The sequence below is a fragment of the Sminthopsis crassicaudata genome, chromosome 3 (genome assembly GCF_048593235.1).
Source record: "Sminthopsis crassicaudata isolate SCR6 chromosome 3, ASM4859323v1, whole genome shotgun sequence".
Classification (NCBI taxonomy): domain Eukaryota; kingdom Metazoa; phylum Chordata; class Mammalia; order Dasyuromorphia; family Dasyuridae; genus Sminthopsis; species Sminthopsis crassicaudata.
The window spans coordinates 633,285,311-633,298,594 of NC_133619.1; the positions used below are offsets into that span (position 1 = coordinate 633,285,311).

Genomic DNA, 13,284 nt, shown 5'->3' on the forward strand with positions numbered 1-13,284 from the left:
CCATGCCTTCTAATTGCAGTGTCTGAGCGTCCACTTGCCAGGCATTATCTAAATCCCATAAATTACTGGAGCTTAAAGCATCAAATAATTCCCTCTGACTTCTGGAAGTTTTGTGAAACCTGGAGATTGCAAATCAGATTGAGCAGGAATTAAATGGAACCTGGCCTTAAAGGAAAAGTGAATGTCAAACGAGTCTTTCTCTCTAAAATGCTCATCTCTGGAGACTCACCAACAGAAGGTATGAAATCGTTCAAGGAAAAACCTCTACCCTTGTGGCTTGCTAGCTTTCTGTCTCTCAGAAGGCAGAGGAAAAGACATGTTTAGGCAAAGGAGAGAGACAGAAAGATAGAGACACAGAGAGACAGAGAAAAGGAGAATGGAAGAGAGAGAGACAAAGACAGACAATAGAAAAAAAATAGAGAAGAGGAAAGGAAAGAGAAAAGAGAAGAAGGAGGAAGAGAGAGAAAAGGAGAAAGAGAAAGAGAAGAGATGAGGAGAGAGGAGAGAAAAGAGAAGGGAAGAAAAAGTGAAAGAGACACAAGAGAAAGAGAGCGAGAGACACAGAGATGAAAACAGAGACACATAGAGAGAGACATAGAGAAAGAGACAGACAGGCAGAGACAGACAAGAGTGAGACAGACAAAGAGGCAGAGAAATGGAGACAGAGATAGTCATAGAGGCAGAGATAGAGGAAGAGACAGACAAGCAGAGACAGAGATAGAGAAAAGGAGAATGGAAGAAGAGAGAGACAAAGACAGACAATAAAAAAAAATAAAGAAGAAAAAGAGAGAGAAAAGGAGAAAGAGAAGAGATGAGGAGAGAAAAGAGAAGGGAAGAAAAAGTGAAAGAGACACAGAGAAAGAGAGTGAGAGACACAGAGATGAAAACAGAGACACATAGAGAGAGACATAGAGAAAGAGACAGACAGACAGAGACAGACAAGAGTGAGACAGACAAAGAGGCAGAGAAATGGAGACAGACATACACTGAGATAGTCATAGAGGCAGAGATAGAGGAAGAGACAGACAAGCAGAGACAGAGAGACAGAGAAAAGGAGAATGGAAGAAGAGAGAGATAAAGACAGACAATAGAAAAAATAGAGAAGAGGAAAGGAGAGAAGAAAAAGAGAAGGAGGAAGAAGAGAGAGAAAAGGAGAAAGAGAAGAGATGAGGAGAGAGGAGAGAAAAGAGAAGGGAAGAAAAAGTGAAAAAGACACAAAGAGAGAGCAAGAGAGATGGAGACAGAGACACATAGAGATAGACAAAGACAGAGACAGAGAAAAAGTGAGACAGAGACAAAGAGGCAGAGAGATGGAGACAGAGACATACACAGAGATAGTCATAGAGGCAGAGATAGAGGAAGAGACAGACAAGCCGAGAAAAGGAGAATGGAAGAAGAGAGAGACAAAGACAGACGATAGAAAAAATAGAGAAGAGGAAAGGAGAGAAGAAAAAGAGAAGGAGGAGGAAGAGAGAGAAAAGGAGAAAGAGAGGAGAGAAGAGAGAAGGGAAGAAAAAGTGAAACAGGCAGAGAGAGGGAGAGTGAAAGAGACTCAGAGATGAAGACAGAGACACATAGAAAGAGATAGACATAGAGAAAGAGATAAACAGGCAGAGACAGAGAGATAGAAACAGAGAAAGAGTGAGACAGAGACATACACAAAGATAGTCATAGAGGCAGAGATAGAGGAAGAGACAGAGAGACAGAGAAAAGGAGAATGGAAGAAGAGAGAGACAAAGACAGACAATAGAAAAAATAGAGAAGAGGAAAGGAGAGAAGAAAAAGAGAGGAAGGAGGAAGAGAGAAAAGGAGAAAGGAGAGAAAAGAGAAGGGAAGAAAAAGTGAAAGAGACACAGAGAGAGACAAAGACAGAGAGATGGAGACAGAGACACATAGAGATAGACAGAGGCAGAGACAGAGAGGGAGAGACAGACAGACAGACAAGCAGAGACAGAGACACAGAGCAAGAGAGAGGGAGAGAGAAGGGGCTTTTATAAAGACACTTGTCAGGGACACAGCTCTCCCTCTTCCCCTTCCCTTGGGACCCTGCTGGGCTCTCAGCTGGCACTGCCCACAGTCTTGGCAGTCGCTTAGGCAGTGAGCTGCCCCAGGGCATGGAGGGAAGTCACTGGGCCAGGACTCCCTGACCCCGGGGTGGCTCCCACAGGAGTCAGGTTAAGCCAGGGTTTATCTACGGTCCGGGCTCTGATAACCTGGGTCTATTACTTAATCGAGTAGAGAGCCAGAACAACCTGGAGTTCATGTTGTGCCTCTCACGGGGGGATCATTTACTGTGCTTGCCCCGTGTGACCCTGGACAAGTCATTTCTCCCTGCCTGCCTCAGTTTCCTAGTCTGTCAAATGAGCTGGAGAAAGAAACGCAAACTGCTCCAAGATCCCCGAACGGGGTCACAGAGTCGGACGTGACTGAACGACAATAAAAAGGGTGAAACTAAGGGGCCTCTGAGTGCCATCGTAGCTCTGACTCTATAAAGCCAGGCGCCCACTCTGTGCCAGGCCCGGTGCCAAGAGGGAGAGACCCCAGAGGACTAGAGCTGGCTTTGAGGGCTGTAAGAAACCGTTCTCCGAGGCCGAAGAGAGCCGGGAGGCCGTCGGAGGCTGGGACCCGGGGAGATGGAGGGATAGAAAGTGGTGGCTGAGAAACGGCAAACAGCCCGGGGCTTGGCCCGGCCTCTCCCTCCGGAGCCCCGTGGGCCGGAAGTTTAAACCAGTTTAGACAGGAGTAGCTCGCCTTTTGTAAGACAAACAAAAAGAGGCCCGGGCCTTTGATGGAGGCTGGGAGGGATAATGGAGGGCGGAGACAGCCTCCGCCTCAGGTGGGGTCTCCCGCAGCGCAGGGGCGGAGCCAGAGGCTGAGCCCTGAGGCCCCGGGCTCACCTGCCTCCACCCCGCCTCGAGGGCAAGGAAGGCCCAGACGGTGCCCCGGGGCCTCAGGCTTGGGAATCTGCCCAGAAGCCTCTGCTCCGGAGCCTCCCGGCCAGCTCCCGGGCCAGATTCCCCAACGAAGGGAATTCGGGGCTGGTCGGGCCGGGCGCTTTTGTCCAGTTCCCAGAATCTCTGGCTAAGTGGGGGAGGGGAGGGCTCCCTTCTGGCCCGCGGCCTACTGTTTCCTCGGGAACGACGCTCGGGCTCGGGAGGCAGGCCCGGCGGGGTGGGAGGGACGGAGGGAGCTCCCCAAGGCCGGTCAGCTGGGGGTCCCTGGGCAGCCCCCTCAGCCTTGCCCCCGGCAGCTTTCTGAGACTCTCAGTGATCCAAAGTGCCGCAGATCTGCCCTCAAGGAGGGCAGAGAAAGTTCCTCCCGCAGCGAAATCTGAGGGCCGATCCAGGGAGGAAGAGGAGGGTGCTGAACGCGGCAGCTGACCTCTCCGCCGGAGAATGGAGTCTTACTTGTCATACCTGAGAGTCCGCTCTTTGCCGGAACGTCAGGGCACCAGCGGGCTGCGGTGGAGTACTGGCCCTCAGTTTTCCCTTATTTAGAATGGGGTGTGGGGAGGGGGAGGGTTGACTGTCTTCTTGAAAGCCCTTCCCAGTTCTGACATTCTATATTCTAGGGCTCTCCCATCTCTGACGTTCCCTAAATCCATTCCCAGCTCTGACATCATTCCCTGTTCTAAGCTCCCTCCCAGCTCTTGACATTCCCTGTTCTAAGACCCCTCCCAGCTCTGACATTCTGTATTCTAAGATCCCTCCTAGCTCTGATATTCTATATTCTAGGGCTCTCCCACCTCTGACATTCCCTGTTCTAAGACCCCTCCCAGCTCTGACATTCTGTATTCTAAGATCCCTCCTAGCTCTGATATTCTATATTCTAGGGCTCTCCCACCTCTGACATTCCCTAAATCCATTCCCAGCTCTGACATCATCCCCTGTTCTAAGCTCCCTCCCAGCTCTGACATTCTGCATTCTAAGATCCTTCCAGCTCTGACATCCCCTGTTCTGACATTCTATATTCTAGGGGCTCTCCCACCTCTTAGGTTCTCTAAGTCCATTCCCAGCTCTGACATCATCCCCTGTTCTAAGATCCTTCCTAATTTTGACATCCCCTGTTCTAAGCTCCCTCCCAGCTCTGACATTCTGTATTCTAAGATCCTTCCAGCTCTGACATCCCCTGTTCTGACATTCTATATTCTAGGGGCTCTCCCACCTCTTAGGTTCTCTAAGTCCATTCCCAGCTCTGACATCATCCCCTGTTCTAAGATCCTTCCTAATTTTGACATCCCCTGTTCTAAGCTCCCTCCCAGCTCTGACATTCTGTATTCTAGGGGCTCTCCCACCTCTTAGGTTCTCTAAGTCCATTCCCAGCTCTGACATCATCCCCTGTTCTAAGATCCTTCCTAATTTTGACATCCCCTGTTCTAAGCTCCTTCCCAGCTCTGACATTCTACAAGTATCTAATTCTGGCCCTAGCCCATTTTCTTTCCATCTTCCACTGTATAACTCTCCTATTCTAATCCTCTGGCCTCCTGGCAGACTCATTCTGGGACTTTTTCATCTAGAGCAACTCTCTGAAGTCCTTTTTTTCATCTTAAAGGGCAAGCAAGGAGGCAGCCGGGAGGAGACTGAGCTCATCAGGGACTTTCATGTTTCCCCCAGGTGGGAAGGAAGAGCTGATCAGACAGATGACAGAGAACTTGGCAGCAGCAAAAGAATAAATTTCCATTCTAGAACTGGATGCCAGAAAGTCCCACCCTCACCTCCATTTCCTGGTATATGTGTATTAATTTTTATTATTGGAGCCGATGGAGGGAGGGAGGGCAGTGAGTGGGACAACCCCTGAATCTTAGAGAACTGCTTTGAACACAAGTCAGTCAAGAAGTCCTATGTGGTTGCTCTGGTCCCAACCCTGCCCTAGCACCTCTTGTCCTTTTGTCCTGATCTAGATTTTTCTGGCTCCTTCCTTGGAGAAGATTATGAAATAGTATCAGCCCTGTCCTAGAAGATAACAAAACTGGGTTCAAGGTCAAGCGAGAGCAAGCCTAGGAAGAGTTTTACATACTCTTAACTCACTAACCAAAAGCAAAGTTGGGTTTTCTCTGCTCTCCCATTTACTCATGTCATGTCCTTGGGGACCATTCTGGATTTCCACTTCTTCATCTAAAAGCAGAGAAATCTGTAAACCATGAGAGAATCTAAGAGTTTTTCCAGATTTCAAAGGATGGAATGTCAGAGCCAAGAGGGTCCTTAGAACATGGAATGTCAGAGCTGGGGAAGGACTTTAGAATGTCAGATAATCTCTAAAGCCCCTTCTAGTTCTTGTGATGGTCTATGTCAGGGATTCTCAAACTACTGCAGGCGTTTTTGAGGCCCCCCTGGGTTATAGCAAATGGGCTGAGGGGCAAAGACAGAGTGGGAGCTTTTGTTTTTACTACAGTTCAGCCTCCAACAGTCTGAGGGACAGTGAACTGGCCCCCTATTTTAAAAGTTTGAGGACCGCTGGTCTATGTGATTCTCACTTTCCTCTAAACTCCTAGGAAGAGAGGGGGAGCTGGATAGCAAAGAGAACTTAATACAAATCCATTCTTACACATTTCCTGGTTTGGTGATCCTAAACAAGTCACCTTTTTCTTTTTTTTTTTTGGCTGAGGCAATTGGGGTTAAGTGACTTGCCCAAGGTCACACAACTAGGAGGTGTTGAGTGTCTGGGACTAGATTTGAACTCGGGTCCTCCTGACTTCAGGGCTGGTCCACTATCCACTGCATCATCTAACTGCCCCCAAGTCACCTTTTTCTACTGCAATTTCCAATGTAAAATGTAGATAACTGGGCAGCTCAAATGAGATAATATTCATAAAGTTCCTTGGAAACCTCAAAGTGTCATGTACATGCGATTATTGTTGTGACCCTGCCTCTTGGCTCATCCAGCCCTTGGGATGCATCCATGGCTGCCCTGTCTCAATTCCGTTGCTGCTGGCCACAGTCCTCCCTCCTCTTTCAATCACAACCCAGCAGACATTTGTTTGGCACAACAAAAGCTGGTGCTGAGTTCGGAAATGGGCAAAGACTCTAACCTTGACATCCTTTCAAAACCTTCATCTCCGGATTAGGATGTGAGAATTATCCCCTTTTGGCTGGAAGTCCATCTCTGCCAAACAGCTTCCACAACATAAAATAAAACATAAGCAAGCTCGTAAATCATAGCTTTAGGAAACAATGGAAGTAAACACCCCATAAATTAGCAGGGCCACAGCAGAGCAGGCACTTTCCAAGTTCTAACTAGAGTAGGGCAAATATGCTGTACTGGAAGGCACGAAATTGTGAGAACTCTCAAATTTGAGAAAATTCTCTGAATTTCCAGGGCTCTAAAACTCTCAGAATCTGAGAATTGTCAGTTCTTCTCTTCTTTGGGGTTAACTCTGTCTCCTTCCCTCTTCCCATGCTGAGCCTCAGACCAAGAAGGTGAGCTGGAATCTCTGAGCCCTCCTCCCCGTGGGGTAACATCCCACCCCAAGACCCTGGTTTTAAGGAATATCAAATGTTTCTTTCCTGGGCACCACTTGTATGCTCACACAATTCCTAGCTCACTTTTTTAAAAATGATTCTGCCCATTCTAGAAAGATCATAGATTTTGAGCTTGAAGGGACTTCAAGACCAGCCCCTTTATTTTTTCAGAAGCAGAAACTGAGGCACAAAGAGAAGTGATTTAGGATCACAGAACACACCTGAAAGGGACCTCAGAAGTCCTGTTCTCCTTTTGCAGAGGAAGATACTGAGGTACAGAGATGAGAAGTGATTTAGAAGCTGAAGGGGATTTCAGATCTCAGTGGAGATCTAGTCCTCCTATTTTACTGAAGTCCAATGTGATTTGCCAAAGATCACACAAGTAACATCAGAATTAGGGTTTCTATCCAGCTAGATTGCTAGTAATAGCTTGGAATCCGAAAGACTCATCTTAATGAGTTCAAATCCAGCCACAGATACTTGGATAAGTCACTTAACCCTGTTTGTCTCAATTACCACATCAGTAGAATAAACTGGAACAGGAAATGGCTGAAATCATTCCAGTATCTTCCAAGAAAATCCCAAATGGAATCATGAAAAGTCAAACACAAGTGAAGAACAAAAAAATCATGCTTCTGCCCTTCTTTGTGTTCTCACTCCTTCTACACAATAGGCACTTAATAAATGTGGTGAACAGGCATGGAAAGATTGTTTCTTTTCTTTTTTTTTTCCTTTTTAAACTTGTATCCTTAGAGCTAAACACAGTGCCTGATCTATAAGTTCTTTAATAAATACTTATAGATTACTTTGATTGCATTAAATTAAAAAAGTTTTGCACAAACAAAACCAACAGAGCCAAGATTAAAAAGGAAGTACAAAGCTGGAAAAAAATCTTTATAGTCAGTATTTCTGATAAAGGTCTCATTTCTAAAATGTATACAGAAAATATATGTAAAATATGTAAAGAACTCATTTCCAAAATATGTCAAGTTTATAAGAACACAAGTCATTCCCCAATTGATAAATGGTCAAAGGATATGAACAAATTTCAGATGATGAAATTAAAGCCATTTATAGTCATATGAAAAAATGCTCTAAATCACTGTTGATTACCAGAAATGCAAAGTGAAACATTTCTAAAGTACCCCCTCACACCTCTCAGATTGGCTAAAATGACCGGAATAGATAATGATAATTGCAAGGAGATGTCAAAAACCCGGGATACTTAATGCATTGTTGGTGGAGTTGTGAAATGATTCTACCATTCTGGAGAGCAATTTGGAAATATACTCAAAGGCCTATAAAACTGTGCATACATTTTGATCCAGCAGTACCATTATCGGGTATGTATCCCAAGGAAATCATAAAAGAAGGAAAAGGACCCACATTTGCAAAAATGTTTGTAGCCGCTCTTTTTATGGTAGCAAAGAATTGGAAAACGAGTAGAAATGAGTAGATGTCCATCAGTTGGGGAATGGCCGAACAAGTTGTGATATATAAAGACAGTGGAACATGACTGTTGTATAAAAAATGATGAACAAACTGATGTTAGAAAGGCCTGGAAAGATTTACTGGAACTGATGCTGAGGGAAACAAACAGAACCAGGAACACATTGTACACAATAACTGCAAGAATGTGCAATGATCAAAGCAATACCCATAGACTTTGGACAGAAAATGTCATCTTCATCCAGTAAAAGAACAATGGAGACTGAACATAAATCAACCATGCTAAATTCATTTCTTTTTTCTATTTTTTTTTAAATTTCTCTCATAGTTTTTCCCTTTTGCTCTGATTTTTCTCTCCCAACATGATTCCTAAAGCAATGTATATTAAAAATAAATATTTTTTTAAATTGGGGGTGAGAACTTTAAAATCTTAAATAAGTAAATACTTGTGGATTGATCCTAGTTGAAGGGTTAAGGATTAGAGACTGAGAATAGGAATTGGGGATCATCCTGGGCCCAAGAAGCATTGAATGGAAAATGGATGCATTGTTTGTTTAATTTGGATTCTCTTCAATCAAAGCCACTCCTTTGAGTTGGATCTATAAGAAGGGCATGGAGGGTAGGTGCAAAGTCAGTGAAATAAAGACCAAGGAGAGAGTTGAGCAGTGACATTTGGAGAAAACCATTGACCTGACAGAAATAGAAGCTTTTCATGGGCTTTCAGCTCATTTCTGACCTCCTCCCCAAATCTCAGAAATCAAGCCATAGTGATTCGGCTTCCCAGATAGAGGAGGGGAGATTTTCTTGACAATGTGTCATTCCAGGACCAATAACTATAGTAAGCCCAATTATATTTTCTAAATTTTCCCATTGCTCCTAATTCTGTCCTCCTTGAATGTAATCAATATCCTTCTCCTGCTTCCCAAGTTCTCTTCTACTTAAAGCATTTCCTTCCTACAACTTTAATTAGGCAACATGGCATTTGTTCTTCACTCCTTTCTTACTCTTTGTGACCCCATTTGGGGCAAAGATACTGGAATGGATTGCCATAAACTTCTCCAGCTCATTTTATAGATGTGGAAACTGAGGCAAACAGGTGAAGTGACTTGGCCAGGGTCACACGGCTAGTAAGTGTCTAAGCCTGGATTTGAACTCATCAATATGGCACTCTAAGCACCACCTAGCACCCTAATATGGCATAGTAGACTAGATAACCTTTTGGACTTGGAATCAAGAAGACCTATCCTGGATTAGGTCTCTAGTTTCCTCTTCTGTTATTCTGGAAATAAAAATGATTCCCATTTTGAGGTCCCATTCCTGAAGTCAGGGAGACCCTGGCTGGGTGACTTCCAGCAAATCCCTTCCCTCTGGAGGCCCCAGTTTATATATCATAAAAATTTAGACTTGGAAGAGGCCACATAAGTCACTGAAGAACACTCCCTCATTTGACAGATGAGGAAACTGAGGCCCCCAAACATAAGGTGGCTAGCCCAAAGGCATACTGGGAGTAGTATCAAAGATAGGATTTGCACCCAAGTTCTTTTTCTCTAAATGCAGCTGTTCTTTCCTTGCATGATGGAGTGTTTTGAGAACCTGATGAGATCATTACATGGATAACATTTTGCAAACTTCAAAGGACTGTATAAAAATTGGTTCTTAGCATTTCCCAGGATAGTGTCTCTAATACCTGAAAGCAGCTATCATGCCCCATCCCCCTCCACCCTTATTCTCTCATCAGGAAATTCTGGCTTTTCTTAATTCATCAGCTGCCAATCACATTTATAAACTATTACAGGATCACAAAACCTAAATTGAGTTCAAAAACCATGTCATCCAAGCTAAATTTTAAGCCAAATTTTACAAAGGAGGAAACTGAGGTCCCCAAAAAGGGAACTGATTTGTTACCAAGAGATCCTGGGACTCCCAGGGCTCTGTGAATGAAACCACAATGACTGTCCTCAGGTCACACAGGGAGAGCTGGTGGGTGGCTGTTGGTCAGTGTTGGAGGGGTGGGAAGCATAAATGAAACCGTGATTTCAATCAGCTTTATTTCATGATTCCTCTTCACATTCTCTGCATTCTAGTCCAACTTGGCTGGTCTTTGTCCTTGGCATTTTCCTGGCCTCCCCCATCACTCTTTCTTTGCTCAAATTCTTCCTGATATTTGGAATAGATTCCACCCCCTCTCCATATTCCATATTCATTTGGTCAAGGTCCCGGAAAGTATCCGAGGCTGAATTTGAACTCACTTCTTCCTAACTGCAGGCCCAGTTGTTTAGCAATTAGCCCTTTATTCCCAAGGGGGAAAAAAAAGTATGTATTACGTAAAAATATGTATGTCTGTGTAGTAATTAAAATACATATAAAAGATGACATAAGAAGTACAATAGATAGATAGGGGGCCAGAGTCAGGAAGACCCTGGCTGGGTGACCTCCAGCAAATCCCTTCCCTCTAGAGGCCCCAGGCAATTTTCTGACTATAAATGGAGAAGCAGGTGCCAACCTGCATGGAGAGAGGGAGTTACCTCATCAAGAGATCTATGTACCAATGAAATCATAGGAATAGTTCATCTACTAGTTTCAGCAGACTAAACCTCCAACCCTAATCTTTGCCTAAAGTTCCTGGAACTATACACGTGGTCCCATGATCCTTTCTGGATCTGGACCAATATTCTATGGTGTCTACCCCCTTTCTCTCCCCACCAACTCCTCCTAAAACAGGAATATGCTTTAAGATCCCTGGACAGCATTTAAAGGGTTTGAACCAAGAGGGTGGATGGACGGAACCTCCCAATTCAGTTCAATTTCACAGTAGGGTCTTATACATCAAAAACACTTAATGATTATTATTCTATTGAATACACATGTGTTAAGTGCATAGGATGTGGCAGGCTACAGGCATTCAGACCAAATCTCTCCAGAAGAAGTCAAAAGCACCTAAGCAAACTAGAGGCTTGGCCTCCTGGCTCCCTTTTTTATTTCTAAAGGCAACAGCCTGGTAGATTAAGAAAAAGAGATGAAGACTCCTTAAACAAAACAATTATTCTCTTGAAGCCTCAGTTTCCTCATCTATAAAATGGAAATCATTCCTATTTGCACAATCTGTTCATCTTCAAGGATTATGAAAGGCAGCTGAGCTTGGAGTCAGGAAGATTTGAGTTCAAATTTGGCCTGGGCCGGTCACCTCTGTTTGCCTCAGTTTCCCCATCTGTAAAATAGGAATGATATTAGATCCTTGGCCTGGGCCAGTCACCCCTGTATGCCTCAGTTTCCTCATCTGTAAAATAGGAATAATACTAGACTCCTGGCCTGAGTCAGTCACCTGTTTGCCTCCATTTCCCCATCTGTAAAATGGGGATGATAATAAGGGCATCCACCTCTCATTACTGTCGTGAAGATCAAATGAGATAATATTTGCAAATCATATATGGTATATATTATAATTATAGTATATAAATACTAGCTGCTATTATAAAAAAAAGCTCAACCTTAAGACGGTCTAAAGATCTAAGGGTTTTTTTGTGTGTGTTTTGTTTGGGTTTTGTGCCTTTTCAGACACAAATTCACAGAGGATCATTTTGTAAAGCCTCACACTGGGAACAGTTATGGCGTGAAGTTCTGTTTTGGTTATTGGTATTCCAGTGAGAGCTTCCTCTGATCTGCTAGGATTTTGTAGCAAGACGTGGAAGGGGCAGGACGTGGGTTTCTGACCCTGCTACAAATGTTCCTTCTTAATTCATCATCCCCCAGAGCTCGTCTCCTGTGTTCCGGCTCCCAGAATCCAGCTGCCATTCCTCACCTCCAAATGTGGAGCAAGAAGAGAGTCCGAGTGGCAGCTGGCTCACTTGCTGCGTGTGTGAGTGCGGCCCTCCCAGCGCCCCTCTCTCTCTCTGGTCCTCACCATAAGGGGGCTGGCCCGGATGGCCAATCCCGCTGCCTCTTGGGCGTTATTATTCTCCTTTTTGCTTGGTTGGTTATGGTTTGCTGGGTTTGGACCTGAGTAGGGAACTCCAGATGAGAAAACCCGGGCTAACCAGGGACGTCGGAAATCAAATGACTTGCCCAAGAAGACGCAGTCAGTGTATGGCAAAGGCAAGAGGTGGGTCAGGTCTTCCTGACCCCTAAATAAATACTCTATATCAGGTTGTCTATGTCATGATCATTATCACCACCACCATCATCACCACCGTCATCATCATCATCATCATCACCACCATTCATCATCATCATCACCATCATCATCATCATCACCATCATCATCATCATCACCATCATCATCATCATCACCATCATCACCGTCACAATCATCATCATCATCATCATCATCATCATCATCATCCTCACTCTCACCATCATCATCATCATCTCCCCAGCCTCCCGTTAAGCTGCTCCAAGGCAGGGCAGCTGCTTTCTAACTCTCACCCACAGTGAATGATCAGAAACAACTTGTTAGACTGGAAAGCACTTTCCTTTTCCTTCCCAAGAGAAAAACCCGCCTGGCAAGGGCAGCCCGACCCCAGAACTCGAAGCACCGAGTCTTTGGACAATCACACTAAGTTCCCGGGGCTCTCCCTCCGCGGCTGCCGCCCTTTATTCCTCGGGCCCCCGCTGCGCCCCCAGAAGGGCCAGCACTGACTGACCCCCCCCCCCCCAGGGCTCTCCTAACCGACTGCAAATAATCAAAAGCGCCCGGGGTTCAAGCCCTGCGAACGCTGCTCTTCCCCCACCCCAGCCTCCCCAAGGAGCCCCCGGGGCTCCCCGCCTGCCCTTGGCCCGAGGGGCCCAGCGGCCGGGGGAGGCGCTCACCTACCCTGAGCAGCAGCTTGGCTGGAGGCGGCAATTCCCAGGAAAAGGTCGGGCTGCTCCAGCCGCCGGCCCCACGCGGAGCTCTCCCCGACTGCCCTCGCTGAGAGCTCGGCTCCCGGGGGAGCCGGGGCAGGGGGCGGGCCCAGGGGAGCTCTCCAAAGGTGCCCCCCCCCCCCGCCCTGCCCCGCCCAGCCCAGCCCAGCCCAGCCCTGGTTTGTAGTCGGCCGAGTTCTGGGAAACCTGTTCTCCAAGTCGAGAAGCGAAACATCTGCATGCTCCAGGAGCTCGGGCCGGCCCTGCCCAGCCCGGGCCGCTGAGTGGAAGGCGGCCCGTGGTTTAATTACCCGCCATCAGAGAGGAAGACTGGGGAAGCCAGATTAATAATTAGCCCGTCCAGGGCTCCCTGGGGCTCTGGGCCCTTCCCCGGGGCCTCCCGGCGCTCCCTGACTCACGGGGAGCGCTCCAACCGCCTCTCTTATCTCCCCGGCGCTGGGGAGCCCCGGGGGTCTCAGTCTGCCGCCCGGACAGCCCCCGCTGGGGCGCCACTCCAGAGACCGGGAGCTGGACCCAA

At 46.3% G+C, this 13,284-nt stretch overlaps 1 protein-coding gene across 1 annotated transcript in view; it reads right to left on the minus strand.

Moving 5' to 3' along the window:
- The window catches only part of PLCH2 (phospholipase C eta 2), a 357,956-nt gene extending 345,117 nt beyond the window's left edge, over positions 1–12,839 (minus strand). The window contains 1 exon segment of the mRNA XM_074306508.1: positions 12,718–12,839. The gene's annotated coding sequence lies outside the window, so the exon portion shown is untranslated.
- Between the last annotated feature and the right edge of the window lie 445 nt (positions 12,840–13,284).